A 15366-nucleotide genomic window follows, 5' to 3' on the forward strand; every position below is an offset into this window, starting at 1 on the left:
AACCCTTTATCTGTTGCATAGTTTGCAAATATTTTTTCCCATTCTGTGGGTTGTCTCTTCACTCTCCTGACTGTTTCTTTTGCAGTACAGAAACTTCTCAATTTGATGCAATCCCAATAGTTGATTTTGGCTTTGACTGCCTGTGCCTCCCGGGTCTTTTCCAGAAACTCTTTGCCTGTGCCAATATCTTGAAGGGTTTCTCCAATGTTCTCTAATAACTTGATGGTGTCAGGTCATAGATTTAGGTCTTTAATCCATGTTGAGTGGATTTTTGTGTAAGGTGTAAGGTAGGGGTCTTGCTTCATGCTTCTGCACATGGAAATCCAGTTTTCCCAGGACCATTTATTGAATAGACTGTCCTTGCTCCAGGAATTGGTTTTAGATCCTTGATCAAATATAAGTTGGCTGTAGATGTTTGGGTTGATTTCTGGTGTTTCAATTGTTCCATTGGTCTATCCATCTGTTTCTGTACCAGTACCATGCTGTTTTCATTACAACTGCCCTGTAGTATGTCCTGAAATCTGGTATTGAGATGCCTCCAGTTTTGTTTTTATTGTATAAGATTACTTTAGCTATTCGAGGTCGCTTTTGCTTCCATATGAATTTCAGCATCATTTTTTTCTAGATCTGAGAAGAATGTCTTTGGTATCCTGATTGGAATTGCATTGAATCTATAAATTGCTTTTGGGAGAATGGACATTTTGATGATGTTGATTCTTCCAATCCATGAGCATGGAAGATTTTTCCATTTCTTGGTATCCTCTTCTATTTCTTTCTTTAAGATTTTGTAATTCTCATTGTAGAGATCTTTAACGTCCTTGGTTAAGTTAATTCCAAGGTATTTGATTGTTTTTGTAGCTATTGTGAATGGGATTGATCTTAGCAGTTCTTTCTCGGCCGCAGCATTGCTTGTGTATACAAAGGCTGTTGATTTTTGTGCATTGATTTTATATCCTGCCACTTTGCCAAACTCCTCTATGAGTTCCAATAGTCTCTTAGTAGAGTTCTTTGGATCCTCTAAGTAAAGAATTATATCGTCTGCCTAGAGGGATAGTTTGAGTTCTTCCTTCTCAATTTGTATTCCTTTGATTTCTTTTTCTTGTCTGATGGCTCTGGCTAAAACTTCCAGAACTATGTTAAATAGCAGTGGTGAGAGTGGGCATCCCTGCCTGGTGCCAGATCTCAGTGGAAATGCTTCCAACTTTTCCCCATTCAATAGGATGCTAGCCATGGGTTTTTTATAAATTGCTTTGATTATATTGAGGAATGTTCCTTCTATACCCAATTTGCTTAGAGTTTTCATCATGCAAGGGTGTTGAATCTTATCGAATGCTTTCTCTGCATCAATTGAGATAATCATATGGTTTTTCTTTTGCAGTCTGTTAATGTGGTGAATCACATTGATTGATTTGCGAATGTTGAACCATCCCTGCATACCAGGGATGAATCCCACTTGGTCTGGGTGGATGATTTTCCTGATGTGTTGTTGTACTCTACTGGCCAGAATTTTATTGAGGATTTTTGCGTCTATGTTCATCAGGGATATTGGTCTGTAATTTTCTTTTAGTGCTGCATCTTTCTCTGGCTTAGGGATTAAGGTGATGCTGGCTTCATAGAAAGAATTTGGGAGGATTCCCTCTTTTTCGATTGTTCTGAATAGTTTGAGAAGAAATGGGATTAGTTCTTCTTTAAATGTCTGGTAGAATTCAGCAGTGAATCCATCTGGTCCTGGGCTTTTCTTTGTTGGGAGGGCCTTTATTACTGTTTCAATTTCTGTTTCAGTTATGGGTCTATTTAGGTTTTCGATGTCTTCATGGTTCAATTTTGGTAGATGCATGTGTCCAGGAATCTATCCATTTCTGACAGATTTTCCTGTTTGCTGGCATACAGGTCCTTGTAGTAATTTCTGATGATTCTTTTTATTTCTGTGGTGTCTGTTGTTACGTTTCCTTTTTCATCTCTGATTTTATTGATTCGGGTCTTTTCTCTTCTTTTTTTAGTTAGTTGGGCCAATGGGGTGTCAATTTTGTTTATTTTTTCAACAAACCAGCTTCTCGCTTGGCTGATTTTTTTGTAGTTTTTTTTGGATTCAATCGTGTTAATTTCTTCTCTGGTTTTAATTATTTCTCTTCTCCTACTAGATTTGGGTTTGGTTTGCTGCAGTTTTTCTAGGTCCTTGAGATGCGCTGAAAGCTCATTTATTTGGTACCTTTCCAATTTCTTGATATAGGCACCTATTGCTATAAATTTGCCTCTCAATACTGCTTTTGCTGTATCCCATAAGTTTTGATATGTTGTGTTGTTGTCTTCATTTACTTCCAGAAAGTTTTTGATTTCTCTTTTGATTTCTTGAATGACCCAGTGTTCATTCAGGAGCATGTTATTCAGTCTCCATGTGTTTGCATACTTTCTGGGGTTTCCTGAGTTGCTAATTTCCAGCTTCATTCCGCTGTGGTCTGAGAAGCTGCATGGTATGATTCTAATTCTTTTAAATTTGCTGAGACTTGCTTTATGGCCTAGTATGTGATCAATCCTAGAGAAGGTTCCATGCACTGCTGAGAAGAATGTAAAATCTTTAGCTGTAGGGTTGAAAGTTCTGTAGATATCTGTTAGATCCATTTGGACAATCTGCTGTTTCCTTGTTGATCTTCTGTCCGGATGATCTGTCTATTTCTGAGAGTGGAGTATTGAAGTCCCCCAGTACTATTGTATTGGAATCTAAATCTCCCTTTAAGTCCCTTAACATATCTTTTAAATAGACCGGTGCCCTGTAATTAGGTGCATATACATTTATAATAGTTACATCTTCCTGTTGAATTGAACCCTTAATCGTTATATAGTGTCTCTCTTTGTCTCTCTTAACAGTTTTTGTATTAAAGTTTATTTTGTCTGATATTAATATGGCTACACCTGCTTTTTTTTGGTTTCTGTTGGCATGGAATATCTTTTTCCAACCTTTCACTTTCAGTCTGCATGCCTCTTTGTTAGAGAGATGTGTTTCTTGTAGGCAACAAATAGTTGGGTTGTGTTCTTTGAGCCAATCAGCCAAATGGTGTCTTTTACGTGAAGAATTCAGACCATTAATGTTTAATGTGACTATTGATACGTAGTGACTTTGCCCTGCCATTTTCTTGGAGATATTTTCTAGTATATGCTTTGAGCTTCCCATGCTCTTTTACTGGTAGGTGTTCTTCCTTTCCCTTCTTTCATATTGATGGCCGTGTTTCTGTGTTTCTGAGTGTAGCACATCTTTAAGTATCTTTTGCAGGGCCGGACGAGTGGCCACAAAATCTTTCAATTTCTGTTTGCTATGAAAGGTCTTTATTTCACCTTCATTCACAAATGAGAGCTTGGCAGGATGTAATATTCTGGGATGGCAATTTTTCTCTCTTAGCACCTGTGCTATGTCTCGCCATTCCCTCCTAGCCTGTAGTGTTTCTGATGAGAAGTCTGCTGTGAGTCTGATTGGAGATCCTCTGAGAGTAATCTGACGTTTCTCTCTTGCACATTTTAGGATCTTTTCTTTATGTTTCACTGTGGTAAGTTTAATTACCACGTGTCATGGTGAGGATCTCCTTTGGTCATGTTTACTGGGGGTTCTATGAGCTTCCTGTACTAGGATGTCTCTGTCCTTCTCCAAACCTGGAAAGTTCTCTGCTAGTATCTCACTAAAAAGGCCTTCTAATCCTTTCTCTCTCTCCATGCCTTCAGGAACTCCTAGAACTCGAATGTTGGTTTTTTTAATAGTATCCTGTAGATTCCCAACAATACTTTTTAGATTTCTAATTTCCTCTTCTTTTCTTTGGTTTGACTGTATGTTTTCCTGTGCTCTATCTTCTATGTCTGATATTCTCTCTTCTGCTTCACCCATTCTGTTTTTAAGGCTTTCTAATGTGTTTGTCATTTGATCTATTGAGCTCTTCATTTCATTTTGATTTCTCTTCACTATCATACTTTCCTGTTCTACTAGTTTCTGCGTTTCATTTTTATTCTTCCTTAAAATTTCATTTTCATGAGAGAGATTTTCAATCCTGTCCAATAAGGATTTCTGTAGTTCAAGGATTTGCTTTTGAAAACTTCTAAATGTTCTTATCATAAATTTTTTGAAATCCGTATCTTGCATTTCTTCTATCTCATCATCTTCATAATCTTGGTTTGGGGTGTTTTGTTTATTTGGAGGCATCATAGTGTCATCGTTGATCTTGTTCCCTCAATTTCTGTGTTTGTTGCTTGGCATAGTTAATTCTTCTTTCGTCACTTTCCTTTTTTTTTAATTTTTTTTTTTTATTTTATACTATGTCCGTGTTAAGTGGACTGCCTGCTGTTGGAGGAGCCTTGGAGGCTTGAGGTGGGTTTGGCCTGAGAGCTCTGCTTGGTTCTTCCTGGTTAAGGGTGTGCAAAGGTGACACCCTCAGGTTATGCGTGGTAAACCTCTATCTTTTTATTTATTTATGTATTTATGTATTTATTTATTTATTTATTTTACTTATTCAGGGGGTAAGTAATACCGCAAGGCACGGCTGTGCAGAATTGATGGTATTTAGCTTCCAGTCTCTGACTTCTACCCAAAGAGTCTGTGTAGGCTCCGTTTCTCCTCTGGACTCCCACTGGGTTGCCTAGGCTACTGAATTGTAGTGACTCAGTTCCTTAGCTCTCCCCTGTTGATATGTAAATCCAGAGAGGGGGCCTGCTCTTTGTCTCTTGCGAATTCTTCAAGCCTTGCAGCCTTGCAACCTTTGCAAGGTTGGCTGAGAGAGAAACCCCCAAGCTTTTTTTTTTTTCCTTCTTTCCGGTAGTGAGTCTGCTGCACTTTCCGGCCCCCCTCTAGATTCTAACCCCCGTTTCCCTGCCAATGTCTCGGGTTACTGAGCTCACCTCCCCTTCCAGCGCCGATGTGTGGACTCGGAGCCCTGGATGTCCCAACACTCCCCGCTGGTGTCTGTGTGACATGCACTCCCCTTCCTGCACTGGCGCGCAGACCCTGCGGCTCCCGCGGCTCCCGCATCTTGGCTTCCTCGCGGTGGGCGACCTTGTTCTCCCAGTAGGTCCTCCGATTCACAGCCACTCAATCCAGAAGAGTTTCCTCTGCAATATTTTCCTGGTTCTTTTTTCTGCGGCTACCGTAACTCCCCTTTTATTAAACTAAATTTTCCCGGACTATTGGTGCGTGCCCTCACTATTCTGCCATCTTGGCTCCACCCCGATGCTTTGATTATAATTGCATAAAATGTGTAAATTATATTGGACAGTATAAAAGTTTCAATGATAAAAGTTTTTTTAATATTGAAACGTGAGACATTTTCCAATTGTTATATATTTAGTTTCTTTCATCATTGCTTTGCAATTTTATGGTAGGGAGCTTTCAAATCCTGAGTTGAATTTATTGTAAGATATTTTATGTGCTTGTCACAACTGTAAATATATTTTTACAATTTTTCCCAGTGAGTTCACTGTTATGTACAGAAGTCCTACTGGTTTTGGTTTTATAATGTATAGCCAATTTCACTGAATTCATTTATCATTTCCAGTTCTCCCTTCTTCTAATATACCCATGTTATCTACAACCAGAAATATAAATTTGATATCTTATTTTCCTATTTGAGTAGATATTGCTCTTCTCTTCGATTTCATTCATTTGAATCATTTCCTATATTTGCTTGTCTAGGTAGAGAATTATTTTTTGTTTTCTTAGAATCAGCTCTTTATTTTTATCAGTTTTAATATTGCTTAAGGTTCTTCCTTATTTACTTCCGCTGTGATAGTTATTATTCACTTTTCTCTACTGCCCTTGGATTTGATTCATTCTTGTTTTTTCTGGGTATTTGAGAAGGATAATAGTTACTTATCTGATTTCTTTCTTGGATTTCTAGATGTTTTGGCCATTTGAAGTCATAGTTTTTAGTTTCTACATTTCTCTGATAATTAGACCTTCTATGTGATTGCAGGAAATGGTGGCAGCAATGAGGATGTATTGATTTACTAGTAAAATACCACAGAGGATATGATTTAAATCATGGAAATTTACTTCTCATGCTGTGGAGGTTGCAAATGTAAGATCAAGAGCATAAGAGGCTTGGGTTTTCCATATGCCATGCTCCCGATGGGCCTCACACATATGCTATCATCTGACTTGCTTTAAAGCGTTTTCTCTTAGAGTCACATTGGTTGTGAGCACTTCAAGGTATGAGTTTTTAGGGAGGCACATTTCAGTCCATGACCATAAAAGGGCCTGTTTTGCGTCATAGACAGCCATTTCTGGAGGGGACAGAGAATTTGAAATGAGTATAAAGATTTCTTACAGTATTACTTTCAATACTATCTCATCAAAGGTTGTACATGCATGCACATATACAAACACAAAAATACTTGTATACATGAACACATACTACAGTGGAAATGCCTGGCTGTGTACAGGTAGCATCAATACAATAATCCATAAGATTGTCTTATTAGCAGCCATTAAGAAGCAAATTAGAAGGAATGACAAACAAAATCTACAGTTCCATAAAATATACATATGTAATTATATTCAGTATTTATACTTGCTAAAGAATAAATAATGATGTGTAAGAAATAAAACCTAAATGTATCTTACATTGTTATACACTAGTCTACATGAAGGATGTCTTCCTAAAACATTTCCTAGGCCAATGCTGTGACCTAAGTTAAGCCTCCACCTGTACCACAGGTGTCACATATGGGCGCCAGTTCATGTCCCTGCCATTGCACTTCTGATCCAGCTCTTTGCTAATGGTCTGGGAAAGAAGTGGAATATGGCCCAAGTGCCTGGGCTCCTGTATCCATGTGGGAGACCCAGAGGAACTTCCTGGCTCTGGCTTCAGATCAGCCCACCTCCAGCTGTTGTGGCCATTTAGGGAGTGAATCAGTGTGTAGAAGACCTCTGTTCTCTGTTTCTTCTTCTCTGTGTCTGTAACTCTGCCTCTCAAATAAATAAATAAATCTTTAAAAACAAAAGACAAAACCTTTCACATTTTATAATTTCTGGTACTAAAAACTTGCACAGGACTACAGTACACATAGGAAAAATACATTCTGAAAATCATAAATCTAGTGCATTGTAACAGAAATTTTAACATAATTTTTATAATTTTTTTTTAATTTTTTGACAGGCAGAGTGGACAGTGAGAGAGAGACAGAGAGAAAGGTCTTCCTTTTACCGCTGGTTCACCTTCCAATGGCCGCTGAAGCCAGCGTGCTATGGCTGGCGCACCACACTGATCCAAAGCCAGGAGCCAGGTGCTTCTCCTGGTCTCCCACGCAGATGCACTCCCGGGCCACAGCAGAGAGCTGAACTGGAAGAGGAGCAACCGGGACAGAATCCGGTGCCCCAACTGGGACTAGAACCCAGTGTGCCAGTGCTGCAGGTGGAGGATTAGCCTATTGAGCCATGGCGCCGCTGGCCATGCTTTTGATTTTCTCAACATTATATACTAAATTAATGACATGGTCATTGTGGGTTTTTCAGCTCTTTGGCAGCCACTTACAGTACTTAACAGCTTTTCTAAATTTATCACTATGTATGTTTTTGCTTTTTCTTTTTTTTTTATTTGACGGGTAGGGTTATAGACAGTGAGAGAGAGACAAAGAGAAAGATCTTCCTTCCATTAGTTCACTCCCCAAATGGCTACTATGGCTGGAGTTGTGCCATTCCAAAGTCAGGAGCAGAAGCCAGGAGCTTTTCTTGGTCTCACATGTGGGTTCAGGGGCCCAAGGACTTGGGCCATCTGTGGAAGATGCTTTCTGGACCACAGCAGAGAGATGGACTGGAAGAGGAGCATCTGGGACTAGAACCAGTGCCCATATGGTATGCCAGTGTTGCAGGTGGATGATTAACCAAGTGAACCACGGCACCAGCCCCACTATGTATGTTTTTGACACATGCATTAGATTTTACCAGTTTTGTGAACATGGAGTTGCCTATTACAGGATTTTTAAAAATTATATTTTAATGGTACATGTAGTCAACATCCTCATAGTTTCCAAAACAACTAAATAATAACATGAATCAGTTCTAAGACTGACATTTGATTGTCATTAGCTAATTTAGCTATTTTGTCATTAGTATGTTTGCAATTACAAACATAATTAATAATTAGCTAAGCATGTAAACATTAAAATTGAATGATTCATAGAATGTAGGCATGCCAGTGAATAGCAGTAAGGACACTTGTTACTAAAATTTATGAGAATTACTTAAAATCTAAACAAGAAGCTAGTAAAGTCCCAAAGATGTATAAGAAGCAAGGAAATACCACAGAAAATTTAAGATTCAATAAGAATAAGAGAATTAGTGCTCTCTGAACACAGGTCTGCTTTCTTTTCCCCTGTCCTGGTACAGTGAAGTGGAAACACCAGGACCCCTCTCCTGTCTGCTGCCAATTGGGGGGGGCAATCCATCCTCATTTGTTCTCTCTCCAGTTACCTGTTGCCAGCAATATGTTCTGGGTGAGTGTGGCTGAGAGGTAAGGTCTTGTCCTGTCTGAAAGATGGAGGCTCTTTGATAAGATAACACATAGATTCCATCTTCTATTACATGTCATGTTCACAATACACATATCTACAGAACAGATCCACATTTGTAGTAATTTTAGGTTGGAACACTTGGGGATAGGGAAGATTCTCCCTCTTTCTCTTTCAAATAAGTAATTTTATTTAGAAAAATAAATATACCCCAGTCTCCAACATGTCTCTAAAGCTCCCACCTACTTGATCCCTTGATTCCCAGATTGTGTTCTTCAGGGTGTGCTTTTGGAAACTGGAATTGAATCAGGAGTGGAGTTGGCACTCAAACCCATGCATTGTGGAATGTGAATGTCCATAGCAGCATCTTAAAAACTTCGCCAAATGCCCACTCTCAAATTTGCTTCAGGATGGACAACAATGTTCTGTTGTTGAGAGTTGTGATATTCACACATAACTAAAATCCATGTAAAATATCACTTCCCTTCTCTAGGATAAATTACATCTTTTTAAGAAGATATGGATATTAATTCATGAGAAATTAATAGCATAGTAGAAGGTGATTCTAAAAGAATGACTCTAGATGGCCTTGTTACGAATGGTGACATAAAATTTATCTGTCTTTTTAAAAGAATATAATTATAAAATAAGTAAATATAAAACTAAGTATGGTCAGACACAAGTGAAGACTAATACTTTTATTAGTGATGAATCAGAAAAATCTAATTTCAGGTCTTTTTTTTCTATTATTAAGTTTATTTTTTTTAAATTGATGTAAGTTAAACATGAACTTAGAAGATTTTCCACTTTTTTATCTCTTCTTTTTATCTCTTATTTATTCAATGTTTTGTAATTTTCACTGTAGAGATCTTTCACCTCCTTGGTTAAATTTATTCCAAGGTATTTGATTTTCTTTGGAGCTATTGTGAATGGTACTGATCTTACAAGTTCTTTCTTATGCATGGCATTGTCTGTGTATTGATTATCTCTGTTAGTTTTATATCTTGCCACTTCACCAAACTCTTATGAGTTCCTAAAACCTTCTTTAAATGTCTGGTAGAATTCAGCAGTGAAGCCCTCTGGCCCTGGGTTTTCCTTTGTTGGGGGGTCTTTATTGCTGATTCAGTCTCCATCTTGGTTATTGGTCCATTTAGATTTTCTGTATCTTCATGACTAATTTTGGTAGATTGTATTTTTCTAGGACTCTACCCATTTCTTCTTAGGTTTCCTAGTTTGTTGGTGTACAGCTCTTTGTAATAATTTCTGATGATTCATTCATTCTGATGTTACATTTCCTTTTCATCTCTGATTTTATTGATTTGGTTCTTTTTGTTTCTGTTAGTTGCACCAATGATGTGTTAATTTTGTTTATTGTTTTAAAAAACCAACTTCTCATTTCACTGATTTTTTTGTGTTCTTCTATTGGTTTCAATTTTGTTTATTCTTTTCTAATTCATGCATGTATTCCAATAGTCTCTTTGTGGAGTCTTGGTTTCCTATATATAAGATCATGTTATCTGCAGATAGGGGTAATTTTAGTTTCTCCTTTCGATTTGTATTTCTTTGATTTCCTTTTCTTTTATTATTGCTCTGGTTGAAACATTGAGAATTATATTGAATAGCAATTATGAGAGTGAGCAACTTCATCTTGTTCCAGTTCCAACTTTTCTTATTTAATAGGATGCTGTTGAAGATTTGCCATGTATTGCCTTGATTTTGTTAAGGAATGTTCTTTCTACGCCAATATGTTTACATCTTTATAATGAAAACATGTTGTGCTTTATCAAATGCTTTTTATGCATCTATTGAAATTATATGGTTTTCATTCAGTTTGTTAATAAGACATATCATTCAGTTTGCTAATAAGACATATCATATTTATTGTTTTGCATTTTTTGAACCATTCCCTCATACCAGTGATAAATCCTTCATTGTCTGTGTGAATGATCTTTCTGATGTGTTGTTGGATTCAATTAGCAAGTACTTTGAAGAGGATTTTTGCATCTATTTTCATCAGTGGTATTGTTCTGTATTTCTCTTTCTGTGTTGTGTATTTTTTTTCTGGTTTTGGAATGGAGGTAATGCTGTTCTTATTGAGGAGTTTGAGAGAATTCCCTAATGTCAGGAGACTTCTTACAGGTCTCTCACATGGGTTCAGTGGCCCAAGCATTTGGGCCATCATATGCTGCCTTTCTAAACACATTAGCAGGGAACTGAATCAGTTTGGAGCATAAATGCTATGATAGTATCCTTGTAGTTCAAGGATGTAGAACCCATCTGGTACAAAGTCCCTTTTATGGGTGGCCCTTGAGAACTAATGGACTTGACTTTACATATGTCCCAGGTAATTAAGAAGGCATGTGAGCCCCTAGAATGAAGAAGACACAGAGAGCACTAAGGATAGCACCTATAGAATTTATTTAGACTGATTTTAGTATACCTTTCATTGGAGAGGGTCCCATAAAAGATGGGCTGATTTGTAGTATTATTGACAATTAATTTTTGAAATGAGGCATTGCACCAGAACCCAAGAAGCACTATAAGGTATTATCTTTGTATGTTCTTCACAAGTGCGTTAAATAGTCTCCTTCAGTAAGGATGTATGCTTATTCTAAAAAATGTTGGGTGTGGTTAAATTCTTTGCAAAAATTGTGTCTGATGCCAAACTCAATGAGGTGCCCATGTACACCTTAGAAGAAATGTCTTTTCAAGGTGAAAGCAAACTGAGAGTGAGGGGCTTTTGGGAAAGCTTTGTCAAAACTCATTTGCCAAGCTTGCAATACTCAAGAAATGTCATTTATCTGTTGAGAGGCATCGGATATGTTAATATTATATATAAGGTATTGTAGACATAATGGATGCCATATAACATTAAGACTTTAGTAATCTACCATGAGGTTTCATTTATTTTTTTTCCAGATTTAACAGGTAAATTAGTTTGCCAAATGGTGAAAGTTGGAATAAAAACCTTTTTATTAGTTAAGTCTAATGTGATAATTTTTCCCCAGAAAACTTTTATTTTAAGGAATACAAATTTGATATATTTCATAAATACTACTTTAGGAACATGTTGATTCTTCCCACTGCACCCACCATCCCACCCACTCTCCCTCTCCTCTTACCAGTCTGATTTTTTTCCTAACATCTATTTTTTAATTAACTTTATACACATAAATATAAAAGCTCAATAAGAATATGGAAAAAATGAACTGTTCCTCAGCAGTCGAGAAAAGGGCTGTTTAAAGTCATTACTTCTCAAAGTGTCAATTTCTCTCCTATTATTACAATTTAGGTGCTTTATTTGTTATCACAGGTCAGGGAGAACATACTGTATTTGTCCTTTTGCGACTGGCTTCTTTCATCCAGTATGTTTTTGAGCTTCATCCATTTTGCTGCAAACGACTCAATTTTTTTTAACACTGCATAGTACTCCATGGTGTCAATATCCCATAACTTCTTTATCCAGTCTTCAGTTGAAAGGCATTTGTGTTGATTCCATATCTTAAGTTATTGTTAATTCAGCTGCAATAAACATGGGAGTACAGGTAACTCTTTTATATGCTGACTTCATTTCCTTTGGGTAAATTCCCAGAAGTAGAATGCCTGTGTCATATGATTGGTCTATATTCAGATTTCTGAGGTATCTCCATACTGTCTTCCATAGTGGCTTTACCAGTTTACATTCCCTCCCACAGTGAATTAGGGTACCTTTTTCCCCACATCCTTGTTAGCATTTGTTTGTTGATTTCTGTATGATAGCCATTGTAATGGGGATGAGATGAGACCTCCTTGTGGTTTTTATTTGTGTTTCCCTGACAGCTCATGATCCTGAGCATTTTTTCATGTGTCTGTTGGCCATTTGGATTTCTAATTTTGAAAAATGCCAGTTTGGGTGCTGGCACTGTGACATAGTGGGTAAGGCTGCTGCCTGCAGTGCTGGCATCCCATATGGGCACCAATTTGTGTCCTGATTGCTACATTTCCAATCCAGTTCTCTCTTATGGCCTGGAAAAATAGTAAAAGATGGCCCAAGTCTGTGGGTCCCTGCACCCATGTGGGAGACCTGGAAGAATCTCCTGGCTTCTGGATTTGGATCTATGAAGCTCTGGCTGTTTTGGCCATCTGGGGAATGAACCAGTGGATGGAAATAGTCTTTCTCTCTCTTCCTCTGCCTCTCTTTAACTCTTTCAAATAAAATTATATAATAAAAAATATTTTTTAAAAAAGAGAAAGGTGCCTGTTTAAGTCCTTTCCCCATTTCTTAACTGGGTTGTTTGTTTTGTTGTTGTTGAGTTTCTTGATCTTTTATATATTCTGCTAATTAATCCTTTATCAGTTTCATAGTTTGCAAATCATTTCTCTCATTCTGTTGGTTGCCTCTTCACCTTGCTGAGTGTTTCTTTTGCGGTACAGAAGCTTCTCAATTTGATGTAATCTCATTTATCAATTTTGTCTTTGAATGCCTGTGCCTCTGGGGTCTTTACCAAGAAGTGTTTTCCATGCCAATGTTTTGCAGGAGTTTCTCAATGTTATCTATCTTATTTATTTATTTATTTTTTGACAGGTAGAATTGCAGAGAGAGGAAAACAGAGAGAAAGGCCTTCCTTCCTTCCTTTGGTTCACCCCCCAAATGGCAGTTACAGTTGGCGCTGTGCCAATTCGAAGCTAGGAGCCAGGTGCTTCTTCCTGGTCTCCCATGTGGGTGCAGGAGCCCAAACACTTGGGCCATCCTCCACTGCCCTCACTGGCCACAGCAGGGAGCTGGACTGGAAGAGGAGCACCCGGGACTAGAACCTGGTGCCCATATGGGATGCCGGTGCCACAGGTGGAGGATTAGCCAAGTGAGCCATGGCAACAGCCCCTCCCCAATGTTATCTAATTATTTGATGTTATACAGTCATAGATTTACATCCATTTTGGGTAGATTTTTAAGATAATAAAATTTAATACATGAAGACATGGAGTTTCCATTTATCAGGCCATATTAGTTAGTTTATTTTGGGAATCTATGAATTCCTATTTTCCCTAGCCAAGTTCTGACTTATGAATTATATTTTATTACTCATTCTTTTAGACTATCTCTTCAAACTGTCAGATTTTTTGACTGCATTTGACTGTTGAAAATTAGGCAGTACTATGTAAACTATTTTTCTTCTGATATATATTTTGGAACTGATCAAAATTTGTATTGAGTACCCCGTTTAAATTCGGTAGGAATCCAGGGTAGACTATTGTTTACACTACTGTTTACACCAGGAAACTTTGTGAATAAGTGCATAGAGAACCTGGGAAAGTTGATGTATATCTCATGCAGTGGTTCATGTCCCAGCTGTATCATTTCCAATCCAGCTCCATGGTAATGTGTCTGGGAAAACAGTGAAATGTGTCCCACATCCTTTAGCTTATGCATCCATGTAAAAGATCCAGAAGAAACCCCTGGCTGCTGGCTTCAGATTGGCCCAGCTCCACATGGCAGCTATTTGGGGGTGAACAAGCAGATGGATGATCTCTATTTCTCTCTCTCTCTGGAACTCTACCTTTCAAATAAGTAACTTTTAAAGATTTATTTGTGTATTTGAAATAAATAGTTAAGAGATCTTCTATCCATAGATTCACTCCTCAAAATGGCTACTATGGCCAGGGGTGGGCCAGACTGAATCTAAGAGCTGCATCTGGGTCTGCCATGTGGGTGGCAGAGGTGCACACACTTGTGCCATCTTTTGCTGCTTTTCCAGGAATAATAGCAGGGAACTGGCTCAGAAGTGGAGCAACTAATACACAAACTGGCACACATGGGTTGCAACCACTATTCATTCCCCTCATAGCTTCAATAAATGTTTCTCGTCTTTTCTCCTGAATACTTCTATATTCTTCTCCTTAACATTGCTCATTTAAGAGTCAATATTGTCCCTCTTTCAGCCTGCTGTGCAATCCTCCGTGACAGATTTCAGGCCGTTTGGCCTGAAACTCCTGTGTCCTCCATTTAGGCATTTTTTACAGCCTTAGAACATAGATTTGACTCCCTGTTGAATGCTTCTGTGTGGCTTCCCAATGCTCAACAAGTCTAAGATGAAACTAGATCCTTGGGGCTGGTGCTGTAGCATAGCAAGTAAAGCTGCCACCTGCAGTGCTGGCATCCCATATGGGCACCAGTTCGAGACCCAGCAGCTCCACTATGATCCATCTCTCTGCTATGGCCTGGGAAATCAGTAGAAGATGGCCCAAGTGCTTGAGCCTCTACACACTTGTGGGAGACCTGGAAGAAGCTCCTGACTCCTGGCTTTGGATTGGTGCAGCTCCAGCCATAGTGGTCATCTGGGGAGTGAACCAGCAGATAGAAGACCTCTCTCTCTCTCTGCCTTTCCTTCTCTCTCTGTATAATTCTGACTTTCAAAAAAAAAAAAAAAGAACTATATCCTTCCTTCCGCCTTCATTACCATATGGAAAATACACACTGTCAGTGTTGTTATGTGACAGAATTAATATGTTGACCAAAAGTGTTCTATCACAGGTGATGACAACATTTGAATACCTCGCTGTGTACTTCACCTGGGAAGAATGGCAGAATATGAACAAAGCTCAGAAAATCCTGTACAAGGATGTGATGCTAGAGACTTACAGCAGCCTGTTCTCCTTGGGAGAGTGACATCCATCACAAGCCGAATGGTAATATTTTCTTGCTATTTGACAAATAAGTGAACACTTCATAAAATTTAATAATGGGCAGGTATAGAATTTAAGTCCATGAATAATCTGAGTACCTGCCATTGAGGAAAGGATTCATATTCAAACATCTGTTGCATAGCTCCTAGACCAAGCTGTTTCCATTAATAGGACAATGCATTAGCAAACCTGACTTGATCGTCAAGTTGGAGCAAGGTACAG

At 38.2% G+C, this 15366-nt stretch overlaps 1 protein-coding gene across 2 annotated transcripts in view; it reads left to right on the top strand.

Moving 5' to 3' along the window:
• LOC100350369 (zinc finger protein 300-like) overlaps window positions 1-15366 on the top strand; it is a 122895-nt gene that overhangs the window by 88766 nt on the left and 18763 nt on the right. For both annotated transcript variants that reach the window (XM_070065871.1, XM_070065870.1), the window contains exon 3: window positions 14993-15147. The gene's annotated coding sequence lies outside the window, so the exon portion shown is untranslated. The remainder of the gene's footprint in view (window positions 1-14992; window positions 15148-15366) is intronic.

The sequence above is a fragment of the Oryctolagus cuniculus genome, chromosome 21 (assembly GCF_964237555.1).
Source record: "Oryctolagus cuniculus chromosome 21, mOryCun1.1, whole genome shotgun sequence".
Lineage (NCBI taxonomy): Eukaryota > Metazoa > Chordata > Mammalia > Lagomorpha > Leporidae > Oryctolagus > Oryctolagus cuniculus.